Source organism: Meles meles, chromosome 19 (genome assembly GCF_922984935.1).
Source record: "Meles meles chromosome 19, mMelMel3.1 paternal haplotype, whole genome shotgun sequence".
In the NCBI taxonomy this organism is placed as follows: Eukaryota; Metazoa; Chordata; class Mammalia; order Carnivora; family Mustelidae; genus Meles; species Meles meles.
In genome coordinates this window covers 43512468-43526807 of record NC_060084.1, presented here as the reverse complement: position 1 = coordinate 43526807, position 14340 = coordinate 43512468, and the positions used below count along the sequence as shown (strand labels likewise).

Sequence of the window (14340 nt, the reverse complement as noted above, 5' to 3'; positions counted from 1 at the left end):
TCTGCTTGACTTATTTCACTCAGCATAATCTCCTTCAGTCCCATCCATGTTGATACAAAAGTTGGGTATTCATCCTTTTCGATGGCTGTGTAATATTCCATTGTATATAAAGACCATATCTTCTTTATCCATTCATCTTTTGAAGGGCATCTTGGCCCTTTCCACAGTTTGGCAAGCCTACCTGTGATTAAGGGCAGCCCATGTATAATGAATCTGGCCATTAGTTATAAGCAGAAATATTTGGAGGTAAGGGTGTTTGAAAACATTTTCTTTCATAATAAAAGGGACATAATCAGCTAGCACAGTCCTTCCCCTTTATTTTTGCAAAACAGTAGTGAACAACCTTGAGCCCCTTATAAGGCATCATTCCCTGTGAGGAACAGACAACCACCTGGTAGAAGGTGGAATTCAATATTTTCTTTCTTTTTTAAATTTTATTTTATTTTGTTAAATTTAATTTTTTAGATGTCTCTTAGATGTCTTTTTAGATGTCTCTTTCCATCATGGCTGGGATAGAGAGTCACCTCACAAGTATAGACACATATTATCTTAGATTTTCTTCCCCTGCCTATGATGTGTTTGCCAACATCACAAACCACAGATGCAAAATGCTTTATCTACCACTATGGCATCCTGCACAGCATTTTGTCTGAGCAATGCATTCATGCCTGGGGAATTAACCAGTCTTAAGACAAATTCCATCACCTAGAATCAGCTCGACCAACTGAAAGTGCCAGTGGGAGACATCATCCTAAAAGGCAGGAGTTCTGTATTATAGGACATAGAATATATTCTGAATTTGAGACCATTATGGCCTCCCCCCATACTCAAATACATGCTCCAGGAAGGGGTTAAGTGGGAGTGACTTCTCTCACTATAACACCTAATGGCCTACTCATAGAATTTGAGCTTTGCTTGTATGGAGGTATTAGTCCCCTAAGGGCAATGCTTGCACCTGGAGATACACCTATAGCAATAGTGCTACTGAACTGGAAGATGAGACTTAGATCTTGAACAGTTTTAACTCCTTTAATTAACACTGAACAAGGAAAAAAAAAAAAGTTGACCCACTGCCTGGAATGACTGATCCTAACTACCAAGAAGGAATCAGGTTAATGATATGCAATGGAGGTAAATGGGACTGTATTTGAAACCCAGGGGATTCTCTGGCATTCCTTTTAGACTGTCTATGTCCAATTATAAAGGTTAATGGGAAAATGACAGCAATAAAAAGAAAAAAACATATAGAATGATTGAGGACTCAGAATCTTCAGGAATGAGGGGGCGCCTGGGTGGCTCAGTGGTTTAAGCCGCTGCCTTTGGCTCAGGTCATGATCTCAGGGTCCTGGGATCGAGTCCCATGTCTGGCTCTCTGCTCTGAAGGGAGCCTGCTTCCCTCTCACTCTCTCTGCCTGCCTCTCTGCCTACCTGTGTTCTCTCTCTGTCAAATAAATAAATAAAATCTTTAAAAAAAAAAAAATAATCTTCAGGAATGAGGACTTGGGTCACTCTAAGATAACGAACCTAGAGCATTTGAGGTTCTTGCTGAAAGCAACAGAAATAGGGAATGTGTTGTCAAAGAAGGAATTCATAAACATCAACTGACCTCATATTCAATTATAAAATGAGGACTGTTGTAGCCTTGCATATTTTCTCTTTGATTGTTATATTTGTTTATTTGTATATACTAACTACCATGTTTTTCTCTCTCATTTTGATTCCATATTCTTTACAATTTACTCTTTAGACAACAGAATATTCAGTGGCACTACAAATGAATATGAGGAGTAATTAATAAAGCCAAAAATTAGTGAGTTAATAACTAATATAACCAACTGTTAGAATCATACATTTTCTTATTTGGATAACTGTCTTGCTAGATAGAAATACAGAGTTGTTTTGTTGTTGTATGAGACACACATATGAGAGCTCATATATGAGTAGAAGTGTAGAAACTGAGACCCAGAGGCTTCCACTGTGCTGTTATCAATTTATTGCCTCTCAGCCTTCAATGCCTGCTCTGTAAAAAGGAACTGGATTCTTTAAGCATTTCTTCTTTATAGTGAGTCTGATGTGAGGCTATGTTAGTAGAGGGCACTGGAGGAAGAAAGGGGCTTCTCTTCCTGGCTTCTCTTCTGGTCGATTACTGCATTTTGCTTTTTCTTGTTCTCGCTTCATGGTCTATGGGTGATGTGTATGTGAAAATATTCAGTGATGCTTGGCCTCAGCTGTGCCCCAGAGCATGCATGTCTTAGAGATCTCACAGACCTGACCTGGACCCAGTGACCACCTTACTGAGACCATCCTGATGACACACTGTATGCTCCAAGTCACATGTGCACAGTGGCATCCCAGCTTTCTCCGTATGCCTGCCCATCAGCCTTGGCTTGTATTTGCCACAGAGGAGTATCTTCTGCCGCCTTCCTGATGTGGATACCATGCATCTTGGCTGTTAGGTTATAGTCCTGCTCCAGCCCTCTGAGCACTTGGCAACCCAGGAAATTTCTCTGCCATCCATTGGGATGTAATCGCATCTTCTCCAATGAGGTCTGAAACCCAGCCTCTGGGAAGGATCCAAGTTTGTCCTTCCTTAGGGACTCTCCTTCAGCCCTCAGGGGCCCTTCAGAATTCTTTGATGTCTTTATATTACTCACCATTGCTTAACAGTTCCTTATATTAAAACTCTGTTTAAATTCTGGTGGGAGGGGCACCTGGGTGGCTCAGTGGGTTAAAGCCTCTGCCTTCAGCTCAGGTCGTGATCCCGGGGTCCTGGGATCAAGCCCCGCATCGGGCTCTCTGCTCAGAGGGAGCCTGCTTCCTCCTCCTCTCTCTCTGCCTGCCTCTCTGCCTACTTGTGATCTCTGTCTGTCAAATAAATAAATAAAATCTTTAAAAAAAATTCTGGTGGGATTTCTGTTTCCTGAATGAACCCAAGTTGATGCAAACTGACTATAGGAATTGGATGTTGGTACAAAAAGTTTCTCTCTGTTTTTGGCAGAAGCCCACCATCATTCACCAAGATCTTCACACTTAGGTTCTCCATGACACCCAACTCCTAGAAGTCTCATAAGGCAGGACAGCTTGCCATCTGCTTCCTTGGCAGATGAGAATCTCCACATTAAAAACTCTCATCTTTCTCTCCAAGATATGTATTTCTGCCTGTCAGAGCTCTAACAGAACACAGGAGATGGAGAAGCTCAACAATTTGAAAGTGAAGATCTTTTTACAGTGTTGTTATATTTTTAAGGGGTTTAAGTTCTAAAGTCAGAAAGAAAATAAAATTTGTTGTATTCTAAATTATTCTATAAAATATCTTAAATGGTTCACAAAACATTTAACATAGCTTATCCAATACTAATGAATAATATGTATATATGTATGTCAAAAGTACACCATCAAAATGCATATATAATTGTATACAAAATATAATTTCATGATTCATATTAATATGAAAGAGTAACACATATACTAATTTATATGAAAGAGTAATATATACCTTATAGTAAATATGGGGGTGCCTGGGTGGCTCAGTGGGTTAAAGCTCTGCCTTCGGCTCAGGTCATGATCCCAGAGTCCTGGGATCGAGCCCCTCATCGGGCTCTCTGCTCGGCGGAGAGCCTGCTTCCTCCTCTCTCTCTGCCTGCCTCTCTGCCTGCTTGTGATCTCTGTCTGTCAAATAAAAATAAAATAATAAAATAAAATAAAAAATTGTTTTAAATTCCATGTTTATGGTTTAACCTTTCCCATTTATAATATTCGTGTTTTAATTTTTGTTTTGTTATTGTTTATTAATACTGAGCTTCACTTAACTTTTTTTTTTTTTAAGATTTATTTATTTGACAGAGAGCGCGCGCACAAGTGGTGGGGGTGGGCAGCAGATAGAGGGAGAGGGAGAAACGGGCTCCCCTTTGAGCAGGGAGCCCAAGTGGGGCTGGATCCCAAGACCCTGGGATCATGACCTGAGCTGAAAGCAGACGCATAAGTAATTGACCCACCCAGGCGCCCCTCGTTTATCTTTTAGAACCAAACTGTGCATTTAAAAAATCTGGCCCACTTTTTGTTTTCTAGTTCACCAATTTCAGAGTCTATACGTATTCATTTTATATTAACAAAACTGAGTAATGTCTCATAAGGACATGATAATGGCCAAAATAATAAGGGAATACTCTTAAACAACAACAACAACAAAAACCAATTACACATCCTAGCAATTGTGCTCGCTTCGGCAGCACATATACACATCCTAGCAGTTAACTACTATTAACAAATGTTAGTGTAACTTTCTGTATTTATGGACTTAGAAACAGTTTGGAAACATTAATACGTGACATATAGAGCTCAGTATTGGTATTCTATGACTTCTACTCGGGACCTCAGCTTATCCTCCTTTAATTGCCTTCTCAGACCCCTGCATCTTCAGTTCAAGCCTACCACCCTTCTCAATCAGGTTCTCCTCCGCAGCATTCCCAACCCGTTAGGCTGAGACTACATTTCCCAAACGCCTCCAGGATGGGCCCTTACCTGGAGTCCCTGCGGCCCCGCCCAAATTGGGTGGAAAGGTTGGGATGCCGGGCTGCTACCTTGCAGCAGTACCGACTAAGGGAGTACTGCACTTTCTGGTGGCCCCCGATGGATTCTCAACCGAAACTTGAGCACCCAAACTCCACCAGGCAGGATCATGGGGCGGGCTGAATAGCCCGGGTCCGGGAGGACTCCTAGTTCATGGTGTAGCGAGGAGCCGTCCCCTTCTGATCCCGCTCTCAGAGCGTGGCTCCCGGCGGAGAGGACTCTGAACCTTCTGCTTCCCCGCTTTTAACTACGGTTGCCAGAAGCCTCCGTGTATTGCGCAGTTTGCAGCGAGAACTATTGCACACGGGTTAACTTTTGAGGACTCGAGTTTTGCTCGTGGCCGACCTGCCCACCGTTTCCTCCGCTGTAGGCTACATTTCCCAGAAGCCTCTACTGTCCACAACTTTTTTTTTTTTTTAACCCCTCAGCAGACGACTCCTGCTGCTTGGACCTGTCGGTTGGCCCAGGTCCCCAGGATGTTCAGGCTAGCGTGGGCCGTCAGTACTGGCCTGAAGGCTAGGTACACGACGCGCACTGGGCGGTGAAACCTTGTACCCGCCAGGCTCTGGCTGGGTTTTTCCTCCCCGGGACTACATTTTCCTGAGGGCTCTGCGGCATTTGCCACTTCCGGCCGAAGTTGGCCGGCGGTTAGTGAGTTGGCGGGAGTTCGGGCGCGAGGATTCGGGGCTTTGCGGTCGGCCTGCGGTTTCGACCAGGCTGGAGTGTGAGGACCTGGGAGAAGTGCAAGGTGAGGAGCCCCGGGGCAGGGCCGGGGTCTGTCTGGAGTCATACTTATGGGTGGCTGTAGGGCATTTCTAGGCTGCGTCCTCGCGCTCGAAAAGTAAAGGACGTCGGGAAAGTTGGGAATGTCGAGGCCGCTACTCTTCCCTCGGACGAGGGAGGTATCAGCCGTGCACTTCCACGGGGTGGGCGAGTGGTTTCCGGCTGGCTCTGGAGCTGACTGGCGGTGTCTGGAGGTCAGAGGTGTCGCTGCTGTGTGGTCTCCTGCCTGCACACAAAGTCCGTGCGATACTCCCCGGACTGGATTGTGCGCCCGATGTCCAGGGCGCGGCGACTACTGCAGGCGGGGCGGTGATTAGAACACTAGGAGTCTCTCTATGGTCCAGTGTGAGAGCCCCATGTGGCCGGCCGCGTCGCCGAGTCTGTCTTTGGAGCTAGAACTGGAAAAGCGCCTCCCTTTGTACTTTCTTGGTCGACGTTGAACCGGGTCAGCGAGTGGATGGGTTCTGGGTCAGTCTCATACCCCGCCTGCATTTCGAGCCTTTTTAGTCCCAGTAGTCCCTGTTGGATACTGGATTCCAGCCGAAACTGACGCAGAAACCGCCACTCGCTCTTCAGGGTGGTGAATGGCCTTCTCCCCGGGGCTATTCCTGGTGTCCCCGGGTTTTCCAGAGCTTGGCACTGGGAGCACTTTCTTCCACTCCCTGTGCTTTTACTCTGAGGGCTCAGGGGATCCAAGCCCATAATGGTGCCCCAGTTTTAGAGGACAGGAGTGTGAGATTCCGACTGATGGATCAACGTAGGTTGTGTTTTAGGGCCACAGATCTGGGCTCAGTCTAAGATACAGGGCCTGGAAGAACCCAGGCAGGCTCCTATGGCGAAAGGAGGCCCCAGTCTGGAGTTCTCTTCCAGTACTCCCATCTGGGCAGCTGGTCGCCTGCTTTCTGTGATGGTGATAGGAGTGGGGGTGGGGTTACAGGCTTCTTTGGTTTGGGGCTCACCCTCCGTGCCTGGAGTGGAGCCAGGGTTTGCTGTGATTTGGCCTTCTCTGAGCTCCTGGAAGGTCTGTTGTCTCATAGTTTAACCCTTTTCCATCTTTTTCATTCTAGAAGAATCCAGAAGAGGAGAGAAAAGCCACTGTACATCAAAAGTCATGGCAGAGGTAAGTTGTATTTGGCACTCTTCTTGGAAGGGGCTTCCTGGTTTTCAGAACAATGTCTTCTTTCAGGATTCTATCCAAAAGATTCACAATAGTGATTTGGAAAAAGGGTAAGAGAGAAGGAAACCAAATTTATGGAGGAGTTTTCCTAAACCAGACAGAAGTCTAAACCAGGGCTGTCTGCCTTGCAAACATTGTCTCATCAATCTAGAATTTCCATTTCCTTGGATTTTATTAATTCCCAGAACAGCTGTGACACATATGCCTCACTGATTTGGCAGGGAAGTTAAAGAACAGAATGAGGTTACTCGCTTCAGCCTCACTAATTAATTTCTTTGTGGTCCGCTTCAGAGTCACATGTAGTAGCCTGTTTGCTTCCAAATTTCTAACAGCCTGGAAGGCCTGCCTGCCCCTATCAGCTCCACATACTTTTTTCCCCCAAGATAGAAATAACCTAATTGCTCTCTTTTTAATGACTAAAGTAATAAAGGATTCTTGCAAAAATTTCAAAACTTGAGAAAGTTGATTAAGGAAGTTTGTCACCCATGGTCCCACCATCTAGAGATAGTCATGATTAATATTTTCAAATTTTGTCTATACATATGTGTAGGTATGTAATTTTGTTTTCAGAATGGGATCATGCTACTGATAGAAGCAACCAGCTTGTTTCAAGTTCTTTACATGCGTTATCTTGTTGAATCCACATTAATAACCCTTTGAGACAGGTATAACTGTGTTTCTTCAATTCTGTTAAACTTCTTTGAAATCAGGACTAGTTTTGCAGTTCTTGGCAAGTCATAGTTTCATCAATGGTATTTTTTCTTCACTGGTGTAAGTAATGGTGGCGTTACAATCAGTGGTACCCCAGAATTGATGAAATACGGTATTATTTTAAGTTGACAGATAAGGAAATAAATTCTATTTTTTTTTTTTTTTTTTTTTTTTTTTTTTTTTTTTTCCGGTAGCAAAATCTTTTATTGAGTGTGGAACAAAGCAGGGGCCTTGTCATGCTGGTTCCAGCTCTTTGGTTACGTGCAAATGGGCTTGGGCCTGGGGTAGGGGCGTCGCTGCCAGAAGGGCCTTCTGGGACCTCTGTGCCCTTTATTCCTCCCAGAGGACAACCTTCTGTCCTCTGTAGCCAGAGGCGCTGGCCCTGTGGTCAGCATTGGGGTGTGCTGGGCCGCGAGGGGTCCACGGGCGGAGGAGCCAAGCCAGAGCCAGGGAGAGGAGGCGGGGTGGGGACCCAGGTTCCCGCACACGGGTGGGTAAGGGTTGGGGCGCTCAGGTCTGGAAAAACTGCTGGTCCACCTGGGTGCTGAGCGTCCCACTGGTGGTCAGCGTCCGGCTCACAAACTCCTGGGTCACGTGGCGGGTGAGGGAGCCACCTGCTTCCAGGCGTTGGGTCCCCAGGCTCAGTCCATCCAATAGGAAGGGCTCAGTGGTACTGGTGTGGGTGGTGGTGATGCCACTGTACTCGCCTGGCAGCGAGGGTTGGAAGAGCCCAGCGTGGCTGCCCAGTTGTGGGAAAGGGCCTCCGTCCTGGGACTCAATGGTGATGATGCCCTCGCGCTCTGGCCCGTAACCTTCGGTGGTCTTGGCCTGCACCTTGAACTTGTAGGGCACGTTCTCTCGGAGGCCCGGCACGGTCAGCCGGCTCTCAGGGCTGTCACCATCCACCAGGAATGTGGTGGCTGGCTCTGGACAGGGAAGATGACTTAAGCCTCTGCAGCACCCTCTCCATCCCTCCCCTGAAAAATATGGAACGCTTCACGAATTTGCGTGTCATCCTTGCGCAGGGGCCATGCTAATCTTCTCTGTATCGTTCCAATTTTAGTATATGTGCTGCCGAAGCGAGCACAGGAAATAAATTCTATTAAGTCACTCCAAAATTACACAGTTAACAAGTAGTACAACTAGGATCCCTCTACTTTTGCCCATTTGTCAGAGAGTGTTACCTTTTTTGTTTTATGTTGAACAAGTTTATATGTTAAACATATTCTCTGTCGTGAGTTTTGAAAATATTTTTTCACAGTTAATCTATTTTGCTTGTATTTTAGATTCAGAGTTTTCAAAAAATGTTTTCTCCCTTTATGCCATGGCCTTCTCTACTGTAAATATAGAAAAGTCATTCAGGGGTGCCTGGGTGGCTCAGTCGGTTAAGCATCTGAAATCAAGAGTGAGACACTCAGGTCATGATCTCAGGGTTGTGAGGTTGAGCCTGTGTCGGACTCCATGCTGAGCATGGAGTCTACTTGAGGTTCTCTCTCTCCCCCTTTCTCTCTGCTCTCCTCCCCATTTGCATTCTCTAAATAAATAAAATCTTTTTTTAAAAAGTCATTCACATTTTCCTAAAGTACTTTGTCTTTTGCCCAAATGATTCGATCTTTAAGCATCTGGCGTGAGATATGACCAGCAAATGTTGGCTGTAAAATCCCTAATTTGGGGTGTTTATTTAGATTTTTCTTTTCTGTGACTTTGGAGTTTTAAAGAATAGCATAATATTGGTAGTATGTTCAGGGTGTTTTCCTTGGATGTGTCTGAGTGTGGCTCTTCATTAATTCTGGTCAGTTCTCAAGGGTTCCTTTCTCTCAAAAGACTAATAAAATATTTTTTGTATTCTGGATTAATCTGTTTCTTTTCTCTGCCTTTTCTTCTGAATTCTGTGAGAACTTGTTGAGTCTGCTTTACCATTCCCATGCTGGCTAGAACCTTCCTCAGATTCTCAAGAGGAAAAAACTACACCCTCTCCATCCAGTCTTAGCACATTTTGGTAAGGAAGGAACTCAAGCTTCCCTTGCCCTAAACCCTGGACAACTGTCCATTTCCCTTTATTTCCTCTCCTCAGAGTGGTGGATTGTCCTTCCTTCCTTCCTTCCTTTCTTTTTATTTATTAATTTATTTATTTGTCAGAGAGAGAGAGAGAGCGCACAAGCAGGGGGAAAGGCAGGCAGAGGGAGAGGGAGAAGCAGTCTCCCCATGGATCAGGGTGCCCAATGCGGGACTCGATCCCAGGACCCTGGGATCATGACCTGAGCTGAAGGCAGCAGCCTAACCTACTGAGCCACCCAGGAGCCCCCTTTCTGTGTCTTCATGAGAAGCTAAGCACTGTTAAAAAAAAAAATGGTAGAGTCTTACCTATTTTTCTATATGACCATGGACTTCCTCATAACTTCCTCTATATAATGTCATTGGAGATTGTGATAGTGATGGAAATTCACTTGAATGTGTCCTTTAACTGGACACCTGGAGTTCCCCCAATTCTTACCTCCTGGTCTCAATCCCATTGCTTCTGTCCTTTTCGGGTTCCCTGATCTCATGCCTCACTCCACTGTCTGCATGCCACATCAGACCTTTGTGTAGGGGTGGATAGTGTATTGTCCTCTAATGGGGCTCCCTGGCTCTACTTTTACTCCTTGCCTATAAAATAGTTCAGTCATGTCACATCCTTTATTGAGTGAATCCCTGTTACTTTTAGGACAAAGCTCCAACTCTTTTACATTTGTTATACATTTTCTATAAAGCACATTCTATATTTATTGGAGCACCAATCCTGGTGTTGGAATAAAGCGGTAAGTGAGGATGCATTTAGTCCTGCCAGGGATGACCTGTCATCCAAGACCTTTCCATTCCATTTGCCACCCCTGCCCCCAGGCAATCCTATTAATATGCATCTTTTTATTACTATGAGTTCATGCAAAATGATTGCCTTGTGTTAAGACCCAGTGTGATCAGTTTTCTGATTCCTCCAGATACGGCTGAGAAGAATGTGATAGTGATGGAAATTCACCTGAATGTGTGCTTAACCTGGCACACATTTGAATTTGGTGCATTATTCTATATGCTACCATTAAATCAAGCTTGTTAATTTTGTTATTTTGTAATTTAAATAATTTCTGTTTTTACTGATTTTGTCTTGTGTCTGTCAGTTATTTCAAGTGATGTGTTCTCTCATAATGATGACGATTTGTCATAATTTTATTCTTTTATTTATGTGTATGTCTAAATATATTTATTTTTTATTAGGAGTGTATATTTTCACTTTTACCTCCAGTCTTTTTGGATAGTCATGTTTTGGATGTATCTCTTATAAACACCATATATTTGGGCTTTGGTTTTTGACCTTTGTCTTTTAATGAGATCATTTAGCCCATTAATACTAATTACTGATACAGGGGCACGTGGCTGTCTCCATCAGTGGAGTGTGTGACTCTTGATCTTGGGGTTGTAAATTCAAGCCCCATGTTGGGTGCAGAAATTACTTATAAAATAAAGTCCTTTTTTAAAAAAATTGCTGATATAATTGAAAGTATCATTATTGGCTTAGTTTGTGCTTTTTAACCTACCTTTTCCATATTGTTTTAACCTCCTTTCACCCCTGTGTGAGTTTGAAAATTATAAACTAGTTTCAATTATTTAGTGGTTACCTTAGAAATTTTAATGTATTTTAACTTACAGTGTCCAAAACTAAATCTTTATGCTCTTGCTGAATAAGTATAGGGAACTAGGATAATCTAACTGATTAAACAATTTATATTGTTGTCAGATTTTTTTGTTGTTGTTTTGTTTTAAAGATTTTGCTTATTTATTTGACAGAGAGAGATCACAAGTAGGCAGAGCGGCAGGCAGGCAGAGAGAGAGTAAAGCAGGCTCCCCACTGAGCAGAGAGCCCAAAGTGGGGCTCAATCCCAGGACCCCAGGATCACAACCAGAACTGAAGGCAGACGCTTAACCGACTGAGCTACCCAGGCGCCCCTGTTGTCAGATGTTTTAATTCTACCCTTTTTTTAACCCATAAAACATTTTTATTATTTTATATATTTCAATGTTAGCTTATCTGTCCGCATATTTACCACTTTCTTTGTTCATTATTCTTATATCTTAAACCCTCTACCTTGGGATCGTTTTCCTTCGGATGGAAGTACATACTTTAATGAGTTTTGTGGGGGTTTTGATTTTGGGTTTTTTTGAAAATGTCTTGATTTGCCCCCATCTGTGAAAGGTAATTTTCTCTCAGCTAACTGAAGTAGTTTGCTGTCTTGTGGTTTATATTGTTGAATATATATTGAATATATATATATATTCAATATATATATGTTATATATATTCAATATATATATGTTATATATATATTCAATATATATATGTTATATATATATTCAATATATATATGTTATATATATATTCAATATATATATGTTATATATATATTCAATATATATATGTTATATATATTCAATATGTCAATATATATATCAATATATATATTGAATATATATATCAATATATATATTGAATATATATATAGAATAATTATCTGTCAATCAGACTGGTGTTTCTGTGTAGATAATCTGTCTTTAATCTCAAATTGCTTCTAATATAGTCTCTTTTATTTTTACTGCTCTGCAGTTTTGGTATAATTGTCTAGGGTTTCTTTCTGTTTGTTCTCCTTGAGACTCATTGGGCTTCTGAATAATGCTTTCTTTTTTTCTTTTTTTAAAGTAGTAGATTTTTTTAGATTATAGGAAGTTTTATAGTTTTTTTTTTTTTTAAGATTTATTTATCTATTTGTCAGAGAAAGAGAAGAGAACATAAGCAGGCAGAGTGACAGGCAGAGGCAGAGAGACAAGCAGGCTTTCTGTTGAGCAAGAAGCTCAATGTGGGACTCAATCCCAGGACCCTGGGATCATGACCTGAGCGGAAGGCAGACGCATAACTGACTGAGCCACCCAGGCATCCTCTGAATAATGCTTTCTTTTGCTAGTTCTGAAAATTTCTTAGCCATTAGGCTTTTTTTTTTTTTTTTTTAATAAGCAAGTTCTTTGCCCAGCATAGGGCTTAAACTCATGACCCCAAGATCAAGAGTCATATGCTCTATCAACTGAGCCGCTAGGTGCCCCCATTAGTTCTTCAGTTACTGCCCCTGCTATCAAAAAGGACAACATGGGAATGAAGAGAGCATTCTGTACAATCTCTTTTTGTATCTGTAGTCCAGTAATTTTTCTCTTTGGAGGTATTTATTCTAGCCTTTGTATGACTTAATTTTAAATATTAGGGTTTTTTGCTCTAGAAATAATTTTTCCTTTTTTTTTTTTTTAAGATTTTATTCATTTATTTGTGAGAGTGAGAGAACACAATGCAGGGGCAGAGGTTCGAAGGAGATTCCCCACCAAGTGGGGAGCCTGAGGTGGGGCTCAATCGCAGGACTCTGGGTTAATGACCTGGGCTGAAGGCAGACATTTAACTTATGAGCCACCCAGGTGCCACTATTTTTTTCCTTTTAAATCTTCCTGTCTTTGGAGTGCCTGAAGGTGGATGCCAGTTAAGCATCTACCTTCAGCTCAGGTAATGATGGGATCCAGTCCAACTTTGGACTCCTTGCTCAGCGAGGAGCCTGCTTCTCCCTCTGCCTGCCACTTCCCCTGCTTATGCTCACTCGTGCTCTCTCTCTCTGACAAATAAATAAAATCTTTTAAAAAATCTACCTGTCATTTTTGTGGTTTTGTTTCTCACCATCTTGCCCCTTTTTTATAATATACCTGTTTTGTATGAATCTTTGGAGATGTGACATTTTCCCCTTAACATTTTATTTTGTTGTGGAAAGTTTAAAATATAGTGGAAATTTGAAACAATTGCATGACTGATTTTCTTCCTGACTCTCTGATCCTGGAATTATGCCTCTGTGCATGTTTTATTTTTATTTAGGGGAAATTCATGTAACATAAATTAACCATTTTATAGTGTACAATTTAGTGGCATTTAGGCATTTTCCTTGAAATTCTGTTTATGGATTCTTGAAGCCTGGTTGAAGGTTGTTCTTCTAGGCCAGGTCTGTGTTTGCTTCTGCCAAGAGCACTACCAAACCAGAGCTACCTTAAAGTAGATTTATAGATGGCAAGTTTTATGGATTCACCTTAGTAATGTGGATGTGAGCCACAGACCTGTGGAAGAGGTGACTTGTGATTGTAATTCCTCAGGAGAAAATACTTTTCTTCTACCAACTGCCAGGATTCAAGTCAGGCTGTTTTCCTTGTAGTGTCCAAAAATGGGAGTGGTGCTTCTACTTTTTCTGTATTTTGTGGGGATGGTCTAGATGTCCCAGGTCTTTGCAGTATAGAACCTTTTAACTCCCATCTTGACCAGCTATATATAGGCTTGATTTTCTCTCCACTGAGTCTCTGAATGTCAAAGCTCACGGTCACATTGGCTTTGCACACTCCTGTTGGTTCCCAGTTTGAATTAGTTTTAGCTTCTGAAGATTACTTTCCTTCTTTGCCAGATCATCATTACATCCCAAAATGTTTTTAATATTCAGAACGTTATTTTTCACTGGTGATTTGGTCATGGTAACCAGTCCCCACAGAGCTTGATGTCCTGTGTTTGTCTCTACTTTTCTGTTTTTCCTTCCTGATTCTGAGCTTTTTAAGGGCAGGTGCTAGATCTAAATCATCACATCCCCCCAAGTCCCCACACAGAGCCAGAGTCAGGGGAATTTTTATATTGTCAGATAAAGGCATTTTGTTTGCAGAACTGCTTCTTTCCTTCCTCTCCTTTCTACCTTTAATTTTCCCTCATAGAGGGCTGTGCTCTGTAGTGACACACAGAGCAGACCAAGCATCTTCTGCTTGACAAGTAGAGAGCCCAGTTCAGGATTTTCTTGAAGGCTCTTCAGAAATGGCTGCATCTGTAAGAGCCAGAAGTGGAAGAATGCCAGCTACCGAGTTGGGGAAATCCAGATTCAAAACCCAGCAGTGCCACTGCTAACTGCAAATTTGAGTAAATGACTTCACTTATTTGAGCTAAAGTTTCCTTTGAATTAGGATTTATGGGCTTCTACGGAGGATTCAGACATATAAGGCACCAGAAACTTTAAC

The 14340-nt window shown here is 42.5% G+C and overlaps 1 protein-coding gene and 1 non-coding gene across 2 annotated transcripts in view; one reads left to right on the top strand and one right to left on the bottom strand.

Annotated features, from left to right (window-relative positions):
- Positions 1-14340, top strand: part of ZNF568 (zinc finger protein 568) — a 65653-nt gene that overhangs the window by 41135 nt on the left and 10178 nt on the right. The window lies entirely within an intron of this gene.
- On the bottom strand, positions 8221-8327 carry LOC123931996. Its single transcript, XR_006816384.1, has one exon. It is a non-coding gene; the product is annotated as a U6 spliceosomal RNA (small nuclear RNA).